The sequence below is a fragment of the Xyrauchen texanus genome, chromosome 38 (assembly GCF_025860055.1).
Source record: "Xyrauchen texanus isolate HMW12.3.18 chromosome 38, RBS_HiC_50CHRs, whole genome shotgun sequence".
Taxonomy (NCBI): Eukaryota; Metazoa; Chordata; class Actinopteri; order Cypriniformes; family Catostomidae; genus Xyrauchen; species Xyrauchen texanus.
In genome coordinates this window covers 25,947,164-25,969,906 of record NC_068313.1, presented here as the reverse complement: position 1 = coordinate 25,969,906, position 22,743 = coordinate 25,947,164, and the positions used below count along the sequence as shown (strand labels likewise).

Here is a 22,743-nt window from a genome sequence, read left to right as displayed (position 1 = left end):
AAATTCCGGTCAATGTTCATTGAGTGTTACACAGATTATTCAGCTTGGTTCACAGCTAGAGCTGTTCCCCGTAGCGCTTAGCAAAAGCGCAGCATCAAAGTGAAGCTTTTTGTAAAGGGAACTAACTTGGACACAAAGATTACATTTATACAAACTTGACACATGTTCTAAAATAAAAAAAATTAATATTTCTAATTTATATCACCTCTAACACTCTTATTTGTCAATGACCCTAATGCTTAAAACAAGAAAAAAAAATGCCAGTGGGGTAAGACAAATTAAGATAATTCAAGATATATTTTGAGATTGAATATGTTACGCAATTTTGCTTCTCAAGTGAATGTATATATAAGACAGAAATAATACATTTTTGCTGTTTACAAAATCAAGGAACACTTCCAGTTGATCTTGAGGAGTGGATATGTTCTGTGACCTAAAATCACAAAATTCAAGAACACAAGTGATTTGCTTTTTGTACTTTATTTGACAAAAGACTGGTAAAAACACATTTTGGAAAGTAATGAAAGAATGTGATTATTTAGTGTTTTGGGTAATGCAAAAGTGAATATTTGAGTGTGAGAGAAAGGGTGAGATAGAGAGTTTCAACAGTTTTATTATGCATCTAATAGTGTGTGTCTGGTTGTACTTGGCAGTCACTTTGGCAGCAGGGAACTCACAGACCTCTCAGCTCATCTGTGTGGAGACGTGCTAAAGCTGAGGAGGTTCGCTTAAACACCACCTTTTGCCTGCAAATGAAACACAGCACTGTTTCAGCAGCAATCGGACATATACATAACTGAAAATGGCGCTCACTCTGTGGGATTTTGGTTCGAGCTGAAACCACACATTTACCAGCTTATGAGGGGTTTTAGAGTTTGGCGCTAGACTCACCTGTGGCTAACCGACATTTCTTCCATAAATAACAGCTACATTTCCATATGAGGTACAATACTTGCATATTTTTGCAAACAGAGAAAAATGATGGTAAACATTCCATTAAATCACCCCTTCAATTACTGTGAAGTTAAAACTTGGGTTTGGTGCATATGAGATGTGCAGTGAGGTTTTCCTAAATTTTTGGGTTATTTAGCCAGCTTTAATGAAAACATGTCAGCAAAATGTGACCTGGTGGCTGAGAATGTACAGACAAACGTAATCATAGCTTTAGAACACACACATATTAAAATAAAATCTAAGTCTTTTCACACAACTGCAGAATAGCACACTGGCAGGTATGAGGGTTACAAGCCTTTAGCACATGTGAGCGAAAGTGACCTTACAAATAATGCCACATAGTACGCCTCACTGTCACTTGTAAACTGAAATATGGGTGCACAGGGACTGGGGTTGTCATGGCAACAACTTCAGAGCAGTGCAGTAGAGGGCGCCAAGGAGATGGAGCCGAGAGAAGGGGGGAAAATGGGAGATCTGGACCCAGAATATAATTTGCATCAGTTAGAGACTATTTCCACAAGACAACCTTAAAGTGAATCGCACAGGCATTAATGGTAGTCAGTGCATGCTTAAAATAATCCAAACAAATATTTATTTAGCAACATTTTACATTTTACAGTAAATATTATGATAATCTTGTAAAGAAATGACATTCAAAAATTTAATGAAAATGTTGTTATTTAAATGCAACATTAATTTATAAAATTTGTATTGAGTGTGGAAAGACGTGGCGGTAGTAATCTCAAACAAAGAGTGAGTTTTCAGGTGACTGTCTGGTTGCATGCCGCAGTGTCTGAAAAACCAGACATTAGCCAACTGATTTCCCCCCAAGTGTGTGTTTGTGTCTGACAAATTTTAATAGAAAGGAAGAGACAGAGAGAAAAGTAAAGATAAAGAGATCGGGGACCAAAGGAGCATCTGCTTTCTTATTTGACTGCATTCTCAATTAGTAAATGGAGACAATAGCTTTACCCTCAAGCTTCTTGCTTGCAATATCTGTTAAGGTATTCAGATACCGAGAGGCCTTCCTTGACCTCTCCTTCATTTGAGTAAATATTTAATGCATCGCTTAAATTGGGTAAAGATTGTGCCATCACAGAGTGCGTAAAAAGGAAAGTCATTTACACACCCTCATGTAGTTTCAAACCATGACTTTACTCTGTGGAACACAAAAGATTATCAGTTGGAAAAAGATGCAATGAAAGGGTATGGCGACTGTGGTTTAAGTTCTACTTAACATCTCCTTTTGTGTGCTAACATTCGACTTAATATCTTTTGTATTCCATGGTAGATAGTCATACTTATTTGGAATCACATGAGGGTGAGTGATTAGTTGCAGAATTTAATTTTGTGTGAACTATCCCTTGAATATGTCATTTGTTTTTTAAATTGATGGTGAACCAACGTCACCATCAAAGAAAAAGACCCATCTAGCCTCATAATGTATTGCTTCTTTCTTTTACATTGGCCAAATCTATTTTGCTGTGTGCATAGTATATCATAACTCTTTATCGTATTACAAATGTTCAGGAATCTATAAACCATCAAGTCAGTTGTTTCCTCTTTGAATTATTTAAAATAACTACTATTCAATTCTGAATAGAACCCCAAAAGTAAATAACTTCAAAGTAATGTACGGTGTCTGCCGATTTGGCCATCTTATAGCTATGGCTGGTTGTTAGTGGGCATGCGCATCTGGCTGAGTCTAGTGCATTCAGGCTTACTGTGCCATGCCTGACTGTTTTGTATTCATGGTGAATGACTATCTCACTACTGTTGCTGGGGGCTCTGTGGAGCAACCACCTATTAGTTGGAAAACGGCCATTGCTTAGAGTGAAATTTAATAAATATATAAAAGGCACACCATGCGTAATTGGATGGTTGGCATCAGAGGACAATCTTTTTTGTTGAGGTTACATTTTTTGATGTCCTCTTTCTCAGACTCACTGAAAAGAGACAGAGATTTGGAAAAATAATAAGAATTAAAGGGGCGAGAGTCAATCTGAATGATGTAATCAAATATTTTTCTGTTGCTTTTAGAAACATTTTAAAAGTTGTTTCACCCAAAAATAAACAACAACACTCTTTTAAAATGCAAAAGAGATGTTAAGCAGAATGATAGGGACTGACAGCCTCAGCAATGTAATGAAAGTGAATGCTCTGAATGAGTCTTTCAGGAAGGAAAGGAAGTCATATGACATGAGTGTGAGTAACTGATGACAATATTTTCATTTTTGGGTGAACTTTTGAATACATTTTTGTAGTCAAAATGTATTTTTTCATTCATGGCCTTATGATTAAACTTCCACAATAAATATGCAAATGAAAGACCAGATACTGGAGCAGGGAATTATTAATATGAATGTCATAAGAAGCAGGCAGGAATATACCAAATGGTATTGGGACTGCAGAATTATGCAATCCATCTTTAACTGGTTTGAAGACTCGCTTACATCTTTCATAATCTCAGCAATAACATTTTCAACCAAAGCAATCATCCTTGGAAGATGACTAGAATCTGGTCCAGGAAAATGTGAACGACAAGAAAATATTTCAGTGAGAGTAATACCATGTCCTATTCAATCCTGAGCAGCTCTTAGAATGACTTTTTAGAACAATCTAGACGATATACGGTAAATATATTTCTGATCCTCCTCATTATTCACAGACATAACTTAAAGAGTTTTAATTGAATATCCAGACCTTTTTCCAACTTTTATTTCCACCTCATATCTTGCCTACATGTTAATTGTATAATAAATGAGACAATCTGGTTTTAATTATTCTGCCAGAGAACTTTGTTCTAAAAAAAAATTTGAAAATAGAATTAAATCCTCCTTACACTCCCTACAATCTCTGTATCTGCCAATATATTGTAATAGTAACCATATGCCCAGCAGGAAGCAATCCCAATGCATTACTTACATATTAAATTCCTAGTAAATTCTTCTTTTGATGCACCTTTTAATGGATTAGCTCTGCTTGTGAAAGAGACACAAAATACATCTCGGTTTACAGAAACAACACATCATTATGATGTCCAATTGGATGCATTTAATTAGACTCATACTAAAGTATCTAAATAAATGTATGTGATTGATCTGAAGAACTTTTTTTGCTTAACCACAGATGGATGGCAAAAACTCCAATCCAGATGCCTTGTTCAGTTGTCAGGGATGTGTAATGTTATGTCTTATATCCTCCTAATTTACAAACCAGTTGTGTCTCAAGTTGATTTCAATGTGTTCAATTTAAGAATTTTAAGTTGTGTTAAGTTAAGGGCTTAACACATTTCCTACTACATTAAAGCATTTGGGAAGCAGCCACACAGGCAAAACCATTGTTGTACAGTGCATTTTTGCTGTCTGTCTCCTCGTTTGATTTATGCCTTGTGAGAGGGAGGTTTTGGTCAGAGGTGCTGAAGCCCCCCACCTGTCTCCCAAGCTCCTGACCCGTGATTTTGAAAGAAGAACTCACGAGTTAGGGTCTCAGGGAACAGGAGGAGGGCAGCCATTACCAGCTGAGCCTATCGGTCTGCTCTCATTAGAGCTGAACTTGAAGCTCCAATACTGCCCTGCCTCCAAGCTAGCCATGTCTGCCTAGCCAATACTTTGTGTCTGTGTCGATGTCTGGCTGTGTAGGTCATGATCTGTTTGCCTTTTTGTCCTACAGCACCTTTCGTCCTGTGAAAAGAGAAAAATGGTAGATGTAAATCCTTCCCCAATTATTGACTTTTATACTATCCTCACAGTAGATTATCCCTACACATGAGAAGTGCAGTGACATTCATGAGCAAGTAAAATAAAAATACATTCTGTTAATATCTGTTACACACAAGACGGAAGACAAAATAACAACAAGATAATGAGGCTGAAAAGACCAATGTAACCGCAGAGAGCTGAATGAGAACTTCTGAGACTTGTTTCCTCTTTTTGTCAAATTGCACTTCGATAGAAAAATGCCCTCTGCTTTGCAGTCTTTGTCTGATGAAACACCCCCCACCCCTATCTCTCAGCCAGACGGTCAGTCCTTCCTCTTTGTCCTTTGTGCTGTCTGTAAGTCATGACATTACAAATCTGGTTAGCAAACTCACTGACACCCACCCAAAGCGACCTTACGCTGCAGTTATGTACATCAAACAATGGTCAGCTGACACAGAAAATAACCCTCAGCTAGGATACTTTGAAACAAGCTGCATTAAACTCTCTTTCTAGACACCCCTGGCATGCAACAGACCACCTCAAGACAAATCTGTCACTTGGCCATTTGGTGGTGCGACCAGTCGTCAACTACATACAGATGTGCCAAACAGTCACGCGCCGAACCCCACCCCCTCTTTTACCTCTGCTGCCACTTTTCGGTGTGCTCAATTTAATCTCTCCTATCTGTGGTGGCAATTCAGTCACTCACCCCAGCCAAAACATGAGTGATGTTATTCTCATCACCTTTCCCGGCTCCTCCCCCACCCTCCTCTCACCCCCACTATGGTCGTATGCCCCCTGTCCTCCCTTGAGGCAGATGGGGGGAAATGGACCGAGGTGATGCTCTTGGGAATGAGCAGATTATTATCAGCATTCCCAATTTACCTCTTGCTTTCCAAACAAACGAGACGCCATCACTGCCATTGTCCATCTTTGAGGGAAAGAATCGGTGAAGAGATGAGCTGGGTGCTGAATTAGACACAGACTGTCTGAGGAGGGGGCGGGGTGGGTTGAAAGCGCAGGATATTCCCGCCTCTGCATGCACTGCCATTGGCTCATGGGAGACATCAATCACCCTGTCCCGCAGTGGCAGGAAGCTGTGGCGCATCAGCAAGTTGAGAGCTCCTTTCAGGCACAGGCAAAAGGCATTTGAAAAAAATAAAGATTGTCTGTTTGACAATCTCATGCATGTCTCGCTTAATTTAAGAAGTCATCTCTGTGCCAGCATATTGCTGCAATCCAGAGAAAGACCTCACAGACTCCATGTCTTTCTCCGTCTGACAGCCGACCTCATCAACCCCAACCCAGCTCAGGGGACGCTAACCTTAATTGACTGAAGAGAGCAATAAACCTTTAGCATGGACTATTCTGCGGTTGGTCTGGGTCGATCGCTGACACCCTCACTGATAAATTAACCGTTAAACAATAATTTACACTATTGCTGATTCAACATTGTAGCATGTTATGAATATCTATACTGCCGGCCAAAAGTTTTGAAACACTCATTCTTTATTATAATTTTTTGACTACACAAAATCTAAAACTGGCCATAATAAATCAAAACTGTGTTATATTTTAGCATCTTTAAAGTAGTCACCCTTTGCCTACAATTTGCAGACATGTACTCTTGACATTTTATGAGAGGTATCATCCTGGGATGCTTTTTAAACAGTATTGAAGATGTTCCCATCTATGTTGGGCACTTATTGGCTGCTTTTCTTTATTATTTGGACCAAGTCATCAATTTCAAAAACTTTATTTTTATTAAATTGTACTTTTATAAAGAAATAATTTAATATGGTGGCACAATTATATTTTTGTCTACAAAACGAATTTCAAACATTTAAGCATACGCCTTCAGATCAAAAGATTTTTAAGATCACGAGAAACATTTCAGTCAAGTGTTTCAAAACTTTTGACCAGTGTTGTATGACTAATGACCAATTTAAGTACGTCGAACATAAAATCACAAACACTGAATAAGAGAGAGTGACTGCATGTAATGATATAATGACTTGCAGAATGGCTTATCCTGTTGTTCACATTATTCCCCGTTCCATTAACTCTCCTGCCCCATGTACGCCATCCTCAGTGGAGCACAACGCTCAGAATGTCAGTATATAATCTCCACTGCACCACAAGGAAGGCAGCGATTTCCACAGCAACACATAATTCAAGTCCAAGTCTGCATGGCCTCCAGACTGCAGGCACTGGAGACTCTGAAGGACCAAGGAAATTTTAAAGCAAATTAAATCAATGCAGGCCCTAAACTAATGCCTGTAATCAATCAACTGTATTCTACCTTGGTGTCTGGACATTGCTGACCCCAACCCCCAACCCCAACCTTGGACATTAAGGATGCAGCATTTATATTTCCAGCTTTACATAGCTTTATATTCCTTGTGCTGTTAAGCGTTAGGATTCTGCAGTGGGCTATGAAGTGGCAAAAAATGTATCTTTAAATGAATGTTCTCTTTAAAGATCAATCTAAACAATCTACTCACAATATCTCTTCCACTATGCTAAAAATACATTAAAGAACATGAAGAAAAATCTGTCCTGATATATTGAGCTCAGTCCAAATTTTCCAAGTCAAGACTGACTAAACTCACCAACGGTGCAGTGTGCAAACATTAATAACTATCATGTCTTGTCACGCTACATGACAGCCAACTCTATCGATGCTACCCATGCCCCTTATGCGCAATGCTATTGATTTCTCTTAGTGGTCAAAGGGCGAGTCGCCATTGATCTGTGAGACTCTCAGACAGCACCAAAAGGACCAGGTCCAGACAAATCGATGACACCTCAGTGCACCACGTATCCATTATTGTTATTTACTGGACATGAAGCAAAAGCAAGCTTTATCACTTGTTTGTGAGGAATGGCAAAGCTAAGCAAAATGTATATTAGTATTAGACCTTAAGAGAAAAAACAACAGCCTCTGGGCTCATGAAACTGCTCGAGTCTAAATAGTAGGGTGTAAAAGTTTTTTGGGTTGCTATTGAAATGCCAGGATTATGATTGAAGTTCAAGTCAGGTGGTCTTACAAGACTAATGAGCTGAGATATAGACAGATATTGCACAGAATCAGTTCTGTACAACCTGTTGCTGAAATTTGAGCCTCACATATTGCATATTTCACCCAAAAATAAATGTTTGAGATGAACTGTAAAAACAGGAACAAATAATATAAAGGAAACTGACAAATGACCTTGATTTGAAAGTATTCAAAGAAATAAAGCTCTTAGCAATACTGTTCTGTAACAACATTCATTTCAGAGTATTTTATTGACTTCAGCTGTGATTAAAATGATTGGCTGCAGCTTTACTTCTGACAGATATAATCCTCAATTATTAACAACTATGCATTAAATTGTAATCCCATTCAATACCAGTGAAAGGATATATAAATATACTGCCTGGTTTTGTCAAGGTACACACACACACACACACACACACACATACGTTTGATCCATAAACTCATTCCAGACAATCAGGCATTGCATCATATTGCTTCACTGTCTTTAAAATGTTTGCAAAAACAGATTGTATGTCTCAGAGTTATAATTTGGTTTCAACCACTGTATTGTAATGCTGCTCGATGGCTTGTGAGCTCCAAGGAAAGCTAGAAGGTTGTACAGTTAACTCCCAGGGCAAAATTCGAAACCATACAACCTACTACCTCAGCCTGGATGCACACAGTTTCGGTTGCTGCATATCCTGTTGAGCTTCACTTTTGAAATATTTTATGTAAACGTCAATCAGTAATAAATCAAACTGCAAGACAAGTCTGTGCAATTTGCTATACCTGGCATCAAAGGAAAAGTATTCAATATCATGTGCAAAAAGTAACAAACACTCAAACAGCATTGTTTCTTATGCATTTGTTTCTAATGCATGCTGGCAAAAATGTTGGTTGATTTTCTACCACAGAGACAGAGACCCATAGAAACAAGCTTGTGCCAACAAACTTATCACAAGATCGGATCTACGGGTTAATGACAAGTGGCTGCTCACTGATCATGTACTTGAAAAGCAAAAGACTGCAGTGATAGTAAACTACAGTATTTACCGTAGATAAAAGTTTACCAACATTATATATACAGATATTTACAAGCTTCTTTTTTGTGATGTATTTAAGTGTCATATGAACAAAGAAATGTGCTCTACATGGGAAGTTGTTTTTGTCTGCACATACCTGTAAATCCAATGTGCATTTAAAAACAAATTGTATCTGAAGTTTACACCATCAGTTTTATGACCTGTACAGCAAATGAATTAGATCTGCAAATGTATGTAGATCATGACCACACAGTTTGCTCTGAGGTTGCTTGAGTTTGCACATATTTCAAAATTTGGATAAGTCAAAATAAAATGAACCCGCAACTCTCACTAATATTTTTATATTTATGTAACTGTAAAAGAGTAATGATGCTTGGGGGGAGTTCTACTTTGATGCAAGCTCTCAGCATAGTTCACCGAAAAGGGTTCTAAGAAAAAATATAGCTCAACAGATTATATTCACCACTAAAATCTTTGACAAGTGCCAGATTGATAGCACAGAACCCATGTCTAGTCCAAAAAACAATTTTGTTTTTTGGACTAGACATGTTGCTAAATACTGCTACTGTTGTACATCTCTTCTTCTTTTTGGTACCACAAAGCAAGAAAAGTTAAATGGATAGTTGACCCAAAAATGAAAGTCATTATTTATGCAGCCTCATGTCATTCCAAACCCATTTAATTTTCTTTATGTGGAACTCAAAAGGAGATGTTTTATAAAGATCACCCTTCATCTTTGCAATACAGTGGCAGTGGAAAGTGCCTCTCTTTTAAAAACATCATAAAAGTATCATAAAAGTAATCCATGCAACTGGTGCATCATATTCCTAGTCCTTTGACAGCATATGACCAAGACTGAATTTGAAGTCATTTTTCAGCTTAAATCTAGATGTCCATTGCACGTTCATGAGCACTATGAGAGAAGCTTATTCACAGTATAGCTCATGTGTTCATGTAATGACCTAACACTAAAAACCTGTCAACGTGCATGCCACTGAAAACTTGAAACTGTAAACCAGTAAAATGATAATGATAATATAAATTGATATGAAAATCATTCTCTCATCATTTACACACTCTATCACCTGGAAATGTAATCAAGTTTAAAATCATGATCGCACGAAGGAGATTGCAGATGTCAAGATTTATAGTGAAAAATTAGTTACATTTCAGACTGTTAATCGGCCAAAACTGTTTGGATTGCCTCAGAAGACATGGATTAAGCCACTCAAGTTTTTTTTTTTTTTGTATTACCTTTATGCTGCCTTTATGTTCTTTTGGACCCCATTGACTTTGTTTGTCTTCATTTTGTGTTCTGCAGAAGAAAAAAAGTCATACAAGTTTGAGATTGCATAAGGTTAAGTAAATTCTTAGACAATTTATATATTGGGGTTAACTATGCTGAAAAAATAAAAACAGAATATCTTGTCACTAGCATATTTTTTGTTTGGGATGCTGGTTTCCCCACTATGCTGTAAAATAGCTTAACCAGCAGGTCACCCAGCATCACCAAATAGACCATGCTGTTACTGTCTCTAAATCCAGATTAGTTTCACAGTTTGGTATACTGTTGCTAGTGAATTTGTGTAATATAAATAAGTATACTACACTTATCACATACCCATCTGAAATAGACTTTTATACATCTGTGCCCTCAAAAACATGCTTGTGTAACTCAGTTTATTTCCTCTCTCCAGTAACTTACTGTAGATTGCCCATTACTTCATTGTAAATATTAAATATTATCCTAGAGTTTAACAAAGTATTGTTCATTTTGGTGATTTATGAAGAATATTTTCATCTATAATGTATTCCAGACCTTATAGTTGATTTGTATTCATTGACATGCCTGGTGTTCCACGCGAGAATGGAAACCTAGACTGATCAATTAATCTGATCCTGAGCATTAAGAAAAGTAATGAAGTCAAGGAAAGATACGGATTGCCGGGACAGTTTATCTGGAAAAGTTAAATATTTTGCACCACAAGCTGATTTGTTTGTGCACACGTGAAGTGAACTAAATGGTGCCATTAGTCTTTAAACAAGCAAAGGCTAGCATCAGCTGAGTGGGGCCTCTCAAGTGCCATTTAGCTACAAGGCAGTGTTACATGCGTTGAGGAGTCACTCGGTTCATAGCAATTACTCAAACATATGACAGGACTCATGACTCACACACTGCACGGTATTTTGCTGAGTGAAAACAAGACTCTTGTTTGAATCTTATTAAAGTCACTGAGAGAACTCTGACAGATGCACCACACTCCACATTGCAACTCTAACGTGCATGATTTTAAGAGCAGACCCGTGTTTTAGACCCGTGGTTCTCAACAGGTTTTTAAATTATTTTAAATAATTTGTTTATATTTTTTTTTTACTTTAATTGTTCCTATAAGGAAGCATGAAACATTTAGGAATAAAAACACCCAGTCTTCTGGCAACATGATTTCACTGGAAAAGGACATGTTGCAACTGAATGTTCCAGTACCCTGAAATCAACGCCATATTGAAGAATGACTAACAGAAGCGCTGTCTCCAGGAAGAATGTTTTACATAAATTCAAACGAGTCTACTGAAAATGAGTCACAGCGGCACTGGTTCTGGCCCTGTGATAACCTTGGAGTAATTGCATTCACATAATCACTGATGAGTGCAATTAGGAGGTGGTATTTTACCTCTAGGCAGTGCTTAAAACGGTTTAAGGAATGAAAATGAAAACAGATTTTTTTTTGCAGAATGTAACCGAAAACAGGAACTAAGTCATTTTCAGTTGTTCCGGAGCAAAAATATCAGATTACAAATATTAAATATTTGTAACCGGTTATTACTGGTTAATTTTCTTTCCGATACATTTTACATTAAGCCTAAGGCCAAAAGTTTTATCACAGTAAATGTTTTGAATTACACCACTTGGCCAAAACATAGTGCTTCAAGCTTTTTAGTTGAACATGATAAGCATGTGCTTTGATTCTGAAGGAAACTGCTGCATTACACATTTCTTTGCCTTACTGCACATTGTGCACTGCAACTGATATTTCATCCAACCATTATCACAGAGTCTATTATTTTTTTTTAAAGAACTTTATTAACTGTTCTTTTATTTTATTCTAAATAAATAAATACTGATTCTGCTGAGAAGGAACCGAAGTGAAAAACATTTCGATTTTAGTCCTTGTCTCTAAGATGACATTTTTACACCACTGACAGTTAGGTTTAGGGTTAGGTTTGGGTGTATGGTTAACAAAAATACATTCCTGTTAACTGTATTACATAATTTACAACTAAAAAAATCCTTTTTTGCATCACTTTGTGGACATTTCAACTGAATATTGGAGTACATATGTCCATAAGTTCAACAACCATCCAGCTTTGACCACTGAGGGTAGTGGTTCACATTTTGGTAAGCATAGATTGATTTCAGAAGCAGAACTTCCGACCTACTCTCACCAAATTAATAGTGAGATCAGTCTGCTCCATGTTATATAAAGCTGCTCTAAATTAATGGAGGTTATTTATTATCCATAGCAGTCAATATCTAGTATTTCTCCAAGTGCATTTATCGGCACAGATTGTAAATATTCCATAACAAATGGAGACAGAATATGAAGATCATCTGATGATAAGGATTTTAAGATGATAGATCAGATGATTGATTAAGATGATAGAAAAAATTATGACAAAAACAGTTCCGGTTTGAATTTCACACAAATTGAAAGACGGTCCTGGGCAACGCCTGTCCGCAATAACTCATGGCCAATTTTAACAGCGTTATGCTCCTGTGTGTGGTTGTCCAGGAGGATGTTGCAGTCCAAATTGTTATGCACTACACAAAGACCACTTAAAGTACACTATTCCAGATGTAAAGTAGTGTTGTCACAGAGCAAATCCCTTTCTTGCCTGATAAATAGCCATCTTTAGCCAGACTCGGTGTACAGGAGGTAGAGTATCCATGAGGTCCATGAGGTGCTCATATTCCATCCATCATAATTCAGAACAATAGCTGTAATTTCTCTTCTCGCTACCCTTCACTCATTTTCATCCATTTGCGTCAAGGTTAAGCAATTATTGATTTGATGGATGGTCGAATGGGCTAAAGGTACTGAGGTGTGCAGGGAAAGGTCTTTTGTCAACCTCTGTGAAAAGGGACCCGATACCACTGGTTCAATGCAAGAAGAAATTTGCTGGGAGAGGTGCCAAAAAATGGCTTTGTTTGGCCCAACTGCCAATCAATCTCCTTGCACAGTGCCAGAATAAACATGGACAGTATTTTAGTGGGAATTGTTTGCAGCAGTTGTCATATTTGAAGCTGTGAGAAGAGCGATTGAGGGGAAAAGTCAGGTCCTTCTCAGTGAGAGTTACATGAAGCTGCGGTAAACATACTCACGTACGCCTTGACTATGAAATAGTAGAATGTCTGCAAAAGTAGCATTTGGCCTGAGATTTATGAAATCTGGCCATCACTAAAGAGAGTTTTCCCTATTTAGAGTTTAATTCATTTTGTGATGCCATGGTCATGTTTTAAACATTACATTTTCATTACTGCACAATTTAACTATTCTTTTTTGATCAGGCTTAAATAAATATTCTGGGTTCAATACAAGTTAAACTCAGAGGACTTGTCCCACCTTTTCTTCAAAAAAGCAAACATCTGGGTTACAGTGAGGCATTTACAAAGGAAGTAAATGGGGCCAATCCGTAAACATTAAAATACTCAATGTTATACATTTATCCATAAGATGTAAACAATAAGCGTGTTAACATGATTTTAGTATGACAAAATCGCTTAATCACCTTTTCTGTGTAAAGGTATATCCAAATTTACAACTTCATTGCATGACTACTTAATGCCATAAACATTAAAAACAACAGTAAACATTTCTATATAAACAATATTTCAGATTAGATAATACACAGGTTTTAACGGAAGAATGAATGCAAGTGCTTTTATAAAATTACAAGCCTCAAATGTCTGCTTTTAAACCCTCCAAAAATGTTACCCATTCACTTCCATTATAAGTGTCTCACTTTAACCTAGTGTAAATGGATTTAGACGGGCAAGGAGGAGGCGTGAACCAGCTTGACAATATAAATAATAGTTTTATTGAGAAACTTAAACAAACGACACAAACACACACACACACATGACGGTCAGCTGACCGTAACCGATCTCTCTCGTCGCACAACCTTCCGTAGTCGGCCTTTATCCCTCTTGGAGGCTTAATTAGCCTGATAAGGGACTGGGTGTGTATAATCACGACCCGGTCCCACCCTCCGCCCTCTCACATTCCTCCCTCGTTCTCTCAGGCTGGGGAGCCCCTGGCATGACATACACCCCCCACTCTTTCCCTGGGGAGGGATGTGCCTTCCTCCCCATCTGGTCATCCCCGTCTACCTGGATGAGGGAGGGGACAAAGGGAGGGAAACAGAAATAATTAAAATAGGCGCGGTACTTCCTGTAACAGTGTAGTACCCCCCCAAAAAAACACTGTAAAATTTAAAAGAGAGGGAAAAGGCCAACGTGGAGCGGCAGTGAGAGAGCGAGAGGAGAGAGTTCTCACCAGTTCACCGATACGCCATAGCTTGGTTCTCAGACACTCCTCCACCCTCTAACGGATGACAGCCACACCTCCCCAGGCAGATCAGAGGTAGTCCTCCTGCCCCTGTCGGACGGAAAACCCCGCCGCGTTCTCGGGGAACAGAAGGGGTGTCCCCTGCCCCTGGCAGCGGTTCTCCCTCTCCAGGCGGTAGGCAGCGAGCCCCTCCCCACTCGCGGTCGGTGGCCATTCCTCCGCTTCCAGGTGGCCGGGCTCCTCCGTCCCCCGGCAGACGGCTACTCCGTTGGGGTGGACGGTAGTAGTAGCGAGAACTCTTCTATGGCGTATCCCTCCTCCTTCCCGGGTCTTCGGCACCAGTGTAAATGGATTTAGATGGGCATAGGAGGAGGCGAGAACTGGCTTGACAATATTAAATAGTTCTAAAATAGTTTTAATGAGAAACTTAAACAAACGACACAAACACACACATGACTGTCAGCTGACCGTAAACGATCTCTCTCTCGTTGCACCACCTTCTGCAGTTAGCCTATTTTCTCTTAAAGAGCAATACATAGCGGCGTTGAACGTCCTTTTCAGGACGCGTCTTTATAAAGATGCCCTTCCGCCCCTGTGTAGTTCCTGGATGCAGTTGAGTTCTCTCTACTCCTGACAGTCACTGCCTCGTGTGTCTGGGCAGCGATCACACCGAGGCAGCATTTGTGGATGGTTTGTGTTCTCAGTGAGAGAACCTCAACATGGCAATGTTGCGGTCACGCTTTCCGTCTTAAAGGAACAGTCACGGCCAGTCTGCTTACTCCCTCGACCCCCCCGAGCTGGATGATGTGTTCGCTGCTGCATCAGAGAGCATTCTGGCGTATGATGCGGAAGACTCGACTGGACTGCCGCCTTCGGGTCGGCACACCCAGTCTGAGGCTGACACCCAGATGGGCAACATGCTTGCCTTGGCCACCACAAGCGTGGGGTTGGACTGGACCCTCCGTCCTCCCCACAGCCTTCATGGCTAGAAGATTGGTTCCTCGGGTCCAGGTTCCAATCACAGCCACGGTCCTAAGACCACGGTCCTAAGACCATGACCGGGCTACGTGCCCAAGGTTCCTACGACCCACTTCAGGGACCAAGTAGTGAACCTGCAAGCGCTGCCCCGGGAGGAGGCAGACCCAGCCTTTTCTTTGCAGTGTCCGGTGCGTGCTTTGCTTACCTATGTGGACCGCAAGCAGAACTTTAGATGTTCTGAGCAGCTCTTTGTCTGCTTTGCCTGACAGTAGAAAGGGAACACTGTCTCCAAACAGATGCTTTCCCACTGGTTTGTTGATGCTATCGCATTGGCCTATCACACCCAGGCCGTGCACGCCCCCTTGCGGGTTCAAGCACACTCGACAAGAAGTATGGCATCCCTAGCAGACATATGCAGACCGGTAGGCTGGGCAACACCCAATACCTTTATGAGGTTTTACAATCTCAGGGTTGAGTCGGTCTCGTTCTGTGTATTCTCAGGTCCGAGCTGGTAGAACTCGGTAACATGGAACAACTGACCGGGAGTACCACTTGCACCTAGCGCCTTTCCCCTCCACTGAGGCGATCACGATCCAACTAACTCGGCTCCCTGAATGACTCCTCTCTAGCCTCTGGTCCACAAATTCAGCTGAGGAATTCCCCGACCAGACCCACTATAGGAACTAAAACTAGTGTTGAACTGAGGTTGGCTAATACATTAAAGCTAGTGGAAACACATCACAAGCACTTGAAATGTCACTTCCATCCGCAGTAAAAAAAAGTTAAGTGTTCCATTTGGGACGATGCTACACTTTAAAAATTCATACACTACATGGTTGAGTTTTGTAAAGTGCATAGTGTATAGTGTGTAATTTGGGACACAGCTTATGCCACAAATGCACTCAATTAAACTTAACTTGTATCACACTCATAATATTCCTCATATCCTTTTGTATTTCACAGAAGAAAGTCAATATGGGTTTGAAACAACACGAGGTTAAGGAAATGATTACATAATAAAAGTTTTCGGGTTTAATATTCCTTTAATAGACAGACTTTTCCATTGTGCTGCTTTAATTGAATATTGTAATATTATGATAACACACCAGTATGACTAATATTTAATTTACTACGTAAAAAGCCATTTCAGTTCTGGAAAGATTGTCAATGTACCAAAGAATCCATGACTAAAGTTTCCAATCAAGGGCTGGGCAGCTTAGTCATTTACTTTGTGTTCTTTTGTATTCTGTGAAAAATAACATCTCATAAAAGCCATGTAGAGGCCAAGAGAAATATGGATGGGAGTTTCGAAGCATATATATTGATAATTTCTTGTCATGATTTCTTGACTACAGCCAAGCACTACATTTGGAGATTATGAAAAACATCAATACTTTATGAATTTAAAATGATCTTGTCTTGAAAATAAACATAACCATGAATGTGGCTAAATAAAGCATTATTTCAGGATCAGTGCTCCCAGCATTTCAAAAGGCTTGTGAAAGCATTCATTAAACTGCCCTTCAAAAAAATCTAATGCAATTTCAGTTTAATTACTTTCTTTGTTAATTACTTTCCTCGTCAGTGGATTAACAATGCATAGTGTTAATTGCTAACCATTGGCATGTGTATGTTATCCATTAGAGGTTGATGCTCAGTACAATGAGGATGTGAAAATGTAAATGAACAGAACTAATACAATACAAAGTGCAATCCATACGAAAACTGTGGTGTTTTTTATCATAAAGTGTTTCAGTTGATCACTTATTAGGGCTGGGTAAAAATATGATCCAAGGTCAGTCTTTTACTTTAAAGTGTACTTCAGTTTAAGTTGTGTGATTATCTGTTAAGTAAATAGCATTTTAACTGCATGGATTGGGCCCTGCTGTTAATTTTAATGGACCATGTTAGAACATGTATAATTTACAGCATTAACTGAAAGATAATTTCCTTCAAATGTTAGCAAAATGGAGCGCTGGTGAATCGTAATCAAATCAAAACTGGGAAATGTGTATAAATACCCAGCACTATCACTTAGTGTAAGCACTGTTGGTATTCACCTTTAAATAGATATAATATAGGAAATTGCCACTTTTTTTCTTAATTTTTTACATTCTCCTGAGAAATAGCAAAAGTCTGGAAATTTCTTCTGAGCTTGACAAAGCAGTTCAAGCTGCACAATCTGCCTGCATCAGTTCTTAAATATTTCTTACAACATAGTTTCAACAGCTGGCATGTAAAACAAAAAATTCCCTCCATTTCATGTGATTTACAGTATGCAATCCTTATTCCAGGCATCCAGAATGTCACGGTATCCAGTAACAATGACTCAGTATTAAAACAGTGAAGACTAGACTATACCAGACCAAACAGACTCTGACCAGACAAGAATGTTTTTAACAAGAAGCATTTTTCATTAAAAAGGGACAGAAAAAGTTAAACCCCATTTTCAAAAATGCTGAAAACTCAGGACAGCAATGGAAACTGTAAATTAATTAAGGAGACTTTGGTTCATTATAAACTTTTCCTGGACCACAAAAGCAGATCCTAAATATACACCATATCCTAAAGCATGCACATAGCACCTCAACCCTCTCTGATATCTGACAAAAAAAAAAAAAACACACACACACATACAAAAGGATTTACCACAGGCCTACAAAATGTGAGACAACAATGTCTTATGGTGTCACTAAAGCTTAGAACTTAAATGCCATTCAGAAGTTCATGAGAATGGGTTTTCAAAAATAAATAAATAAAAAATAGGACCTGAATGGCCATGCATTGACCAGACCTATACAGACTGCTTTCCTGACAATGGTTGTAAAATAACATAAAATCTAAATCAGATAATAGAAGACACTGACAACTCTTAAATATATATATATATATAACTTTATATTTTAAAATATCTTTATATATACATATATGTAGCAATGTATTCTGATTGGTCAATCCCTGTATTCCGCTCTTAAATATGTTTTATAAAATGAGAGCCAAATGATTTATGATTTATTCTTCAATAATAACTGGCTTATTGTACATTAACTCTTACTTGGACTAAACAAAAATATTTTAAACACCACTGTAAAATATATTTGATAGTTTTCTGCATTGAAATGATGCTTGATTGGTTTGTCCTTCTACTTATGTTTTTTTTTTCTCTCTCGAGTGAATCATCGTAGTACAGTATATACAAAACATCTGAAATGTCATACCTAAATTGTGTATTTTTTTCTATTTTCCAATTTTATTGTAGTTTATTTTGCAAGGACAAAACCTATTGATCTGTTTGTCTTTATGTCAGCATGGGTATTTTTCCACCCCCCACAAAAATTAAAATTAAAATATGAATACAAATTGCATTGTGAGCTAAGTGAATTGTCTTTTGTTTTGACTCGAATGTATTGTATTGTATGATATCTCTATAATTGTTCTATTCAGCTACTGTAAATTGTTGTCTAAACGTAACCACATTAATTTGATGACTGTGTGAAAACTCCCACATGTTTGCATTGTTTAGCATCTTGGAATCTGTGCACACCACAGTCTGTGGAAAAGGGAATGCAAAGTGGTATCCCTCAACAGTACAGCTAATGGAAAGAGAGTAGAAATGCATCATAATAAAAGCCGGGGTCAAATGAGGCGAACGATTCCTCAGGGGTGGAATCAAAACAAGGAGCCTCATGAAAATGAGACTCCGATTTCACTGCTGCATGATTCGATTGTGTGATACTACTCAGTCCTACTATAATATTCATCATTATGGTACTGATAACCAGAATAGAATAATTCCTTTTTTCACATGATATAATGTGATCAATGCTTGTTGCAAACAAAGAAGATTCTGAAATTAAAGTGCTTTGAGATCATGACTTATATGAGAAACATATATCAAAATACAGTAATACTTAATGTTGACTCAAAACTGTGTAGTGCAAAAACACATGCATCCCTTGCTAAAATGGCATTGTATTTAATTGCATGGATTAAACAGAGATTTATATTTCTTTGTAATTTAATGTAATATAATTATTTGTCATGAAGCGTAAAGAAAAAAAATCTGATGAGTATCTTAAACTGAACATGCAGTAGAAATAAATAGCACACTGATTATTTTTTCATTGTTATGATACACCGTTTTGACCATATTTTAATAGGAATAGTTCCCCCAGAAACTATCCGTGGAACACAAAAGGAGATAGATGAATATTAGGGACTGCAGCATACGCATTAAAGTGAATGGTGACTGAGGCTGTCAGTCTGTGCTATTCATCTTCTTTTGTGTTCCATGGCAGAAATGAATTCATGCAGGTTTGAAGTAATTCATGCAACATAAGGGTGGAACAACATCCCTTTAAAATATATATTAATGGAGCTCAAAGGTGTGAATATATGAGTTCTTAATCACTCTAATATCCACAGCAACAACACCCTTAAAATGATGTAAATCCCAGGTCATGCTTTAGCTTTTATTCCCTCTCTTCATTCCCCCTGGAGCAGACTCCAGGATTTAAATGACTCCAGGGAGACAGGGAATAAATGGTTATTATGATATAGTTATATGGAAAGCAAACCAAAGAAACTCACAATCAAAATCAGAGCCAGACAAATAAAGAGCCAGACTGCAATAATAAATATTTGCCATAACCGAATCAGAGTAAAGCAGAAAATTAAACCTTGTCAAAATCATTTTCCAGCTTACTGTAAGTACACTACTTCAGGGCAGTGAATGCTTGACACCACTGGGGGATTTTTCTTTAGTATAAACAAACAAATCATTTTTGCATCACTCACAAAACCAAATATGCAGCATTCACACAAAAAAGAACCCAAGTGTATGGAAAATATATAAAAGCTAAAGTTAAATTAAGGCCAATTGTTAGGGGCGTGGAGAATGTGAATTCCTGGTGTTTCCAATGTTTCACCCCTGCTGTGTTACATGGCCTCAACCGCTTTTGTGTATGGTTAACCCGTTAAATCCCACCAAAGTGGCTATTCAGTGGAGTGCCATCCACCCCAGGCGTTATTGTGACTGGCCTTTGTTAACAACAATAGATGTAAAGAGGATAAGACACCAGTAACACTTCCTAACTTCCTTCTCACTTTCTCCACCCCGGTAGGGCAAGTGCCTAGAGTGACATGATCCCCCTTTTGTTTTTGATTTGTTCAAACCCAAGTGCACTAAAATTGTGGTAACTGTAAAAAGGTTTTTGGAACCTGGTGGATACAAATTTGATGTGGAGTGAGTGGGTCACATTTTTTATCAAATTATTTAAAAAAGGGGTCTGCATAAATACTGAGGTCGTATAATGTATAATTTTCATCTGTAACATGTAACATGGCAGCATTTTTTTAGATGTCCACTGACGTCAAAGCAAATAATCATATCTTTACAATGTTATTTTGATGATTTATACAAGATATACAATTAAAAATAAAAGCAATATTTTGAAGAATCATTATTTGGGACCTAATGTTTTGCTAAATGGCAATTAATACATGTGGTGTATTTTATGTTCTTTGCTTTTTTTAAAGGGTTAAATATCTTGCAATTTTTCAAAACAAATTAAAATAGTAATTTCAACACCGTGGAGTTCAGGGTTGAAATTTTCTTTTCAACACGTTCATGCTCTGGCCTAAGCTTATGTTTTAAACAAAGGGTGTATCGCATGCAGCCATGGCAAAAAAATTGTAAAAGCTGATTATCCTTGCATGTCCAGATAGAGTTTTGATCATGGTAAATAAACTCTATTGCTAGAAAATAGAAATACCAGTGCCTATTCAAAGCCATAAATAAATAAAAACACTCAAGGCAGCCTAACCAAACCCAAACCAAAGATTAAAAATAAATTGGCAAGCATTGGCCAATCTAAATATTTAGAAATGAACATTTTCTCAAATTTTTTTTATTTTATTTTAACCACTGTCGATATTTAAATCTATATGAAATTAAACTAAAATTCTCTAAGCTGAATCATTTTACTAAACTATTATAATCCAATGATCACAGATTTGCAAATAAGTTCAACGCCTATATTGATGGGGCAATTTTTGCCTTCCCTTTAACCATGGGTCACTAGTTAGCAAACATATTCTTGCTCTTGCCTCCTTCTAAGCAGGTGAACTGAGCTCAAGACTTTCCCACGATCCTCACTAAACCTCTTTTTGCTCTGCCCCTTCCCTCTGTCCTAGCCATCTGTCTGTGTTTCAGAGTATGAATGCTAGAGCAAGTGTCAGCTGCTGGGACAGGTCCAGCATTCCAAAATTGATTTCATCAAAACAATTGGCAATCAATTCAAATATTTTGGTAAAAAATTATGCATTTAGTATTTTTAGTATTTAAAAATGTTTTGGCTGAAAAAGCTGGAACACCAAATTATGTCTCTCTCTCTCTCTTTCAGTCTGTCGCTCTCACTTGAAAGAAACCCAGTGTAGTCTTGTGACAGAACAAGAAAAGGGAATTTTTCCGAGGTAAGCATGATTTTCACCATGATCTATGTGCTTGTTTGTAAAGAATTTAACAAGAACCAAAATTTCATAATGATACTTTCTTGGAGATTATTTCAATCAATAATTGGCTAATTAAAATGACAAAATAATTACCTCCAAGAACAATTTAGACGTTACACTGGGAAATTTTGTTTAACCTAACCAATTTGCTTAATATGTAAACATCTCAATAAACTGGTTTCGTGTAATTCAAAGATATATTACATCACTGAATCAACATTAATACAGGTAACACCAACAAAACTAATTTCAAGGATTAGATCAGGCAGAAATAGCTTAATTGTTTAAAGAAACAATGGCAGGTTTCTACTTTTTAAAGTGTTTAAAGTGTAAATATCTAAATTCAAAAAGCGACAGTAACATTTTCGAAAGAATTCATCATCTGCACTGATAGTAACCTATCTGAGCAAAAACAGTTAACCAAAATTGTCAAGAATTAGGGCTTCTGTAAGTAGTCACCATTTGGCGACAATTGTTCAATGGAAGCAAGCAGTGTTGAGTAAATGATCAACACATTGACTGCTCCGTATCAGGTAATTTTTTATAAAACTGCATGCGTCGAAGCAATAGCCAAAAAAATTACGCTTTGCTTTTAAAGGAAATAATGAAATAATAACCGGCTATGTTACGCAGTCATGTGACATACAGTCGTCCTTCTATCCTCCATGGATTTTCTATGCATGTGGGCAGCCCACGTATCATTTAAGTATTAAAAGAAGTGCTCCTGGTACTGTGGCTCTCCTTTCCTCTAATCGTGTGACATTGGCTGGCTGAGAGCATGAGAAAGGAGCCACTTGAATAGCAGAATCCTCATACTTGGCTAGTAACCATGGTAGCAGATGCCTACTCTCCTTGCCCTCCTTACCTCCTTGCTCCCTCATTGAATAGAGGGCACGCCTCGCTTTCTTCTTCCTGAACGAACTTGCCTGGCCCTCAAAGGAAACAATTCAGCAGGTCACCGGTCT

At 38.0% G+C, this 22,743-nt stretch overlaps 1 pseudogene; it reads right to left on the bottom strand.

Annotated features, from left to right (window-relative positions):
- Positions 1-349: 349 nt before the first annotated feature.
- LOC127632111 (arsenite methyltransferase-like) overlaps positions 350-22,743 on the bottom strand; it is a 61,981-nt pseudogene continuing 39,587 nt past the window's right edge.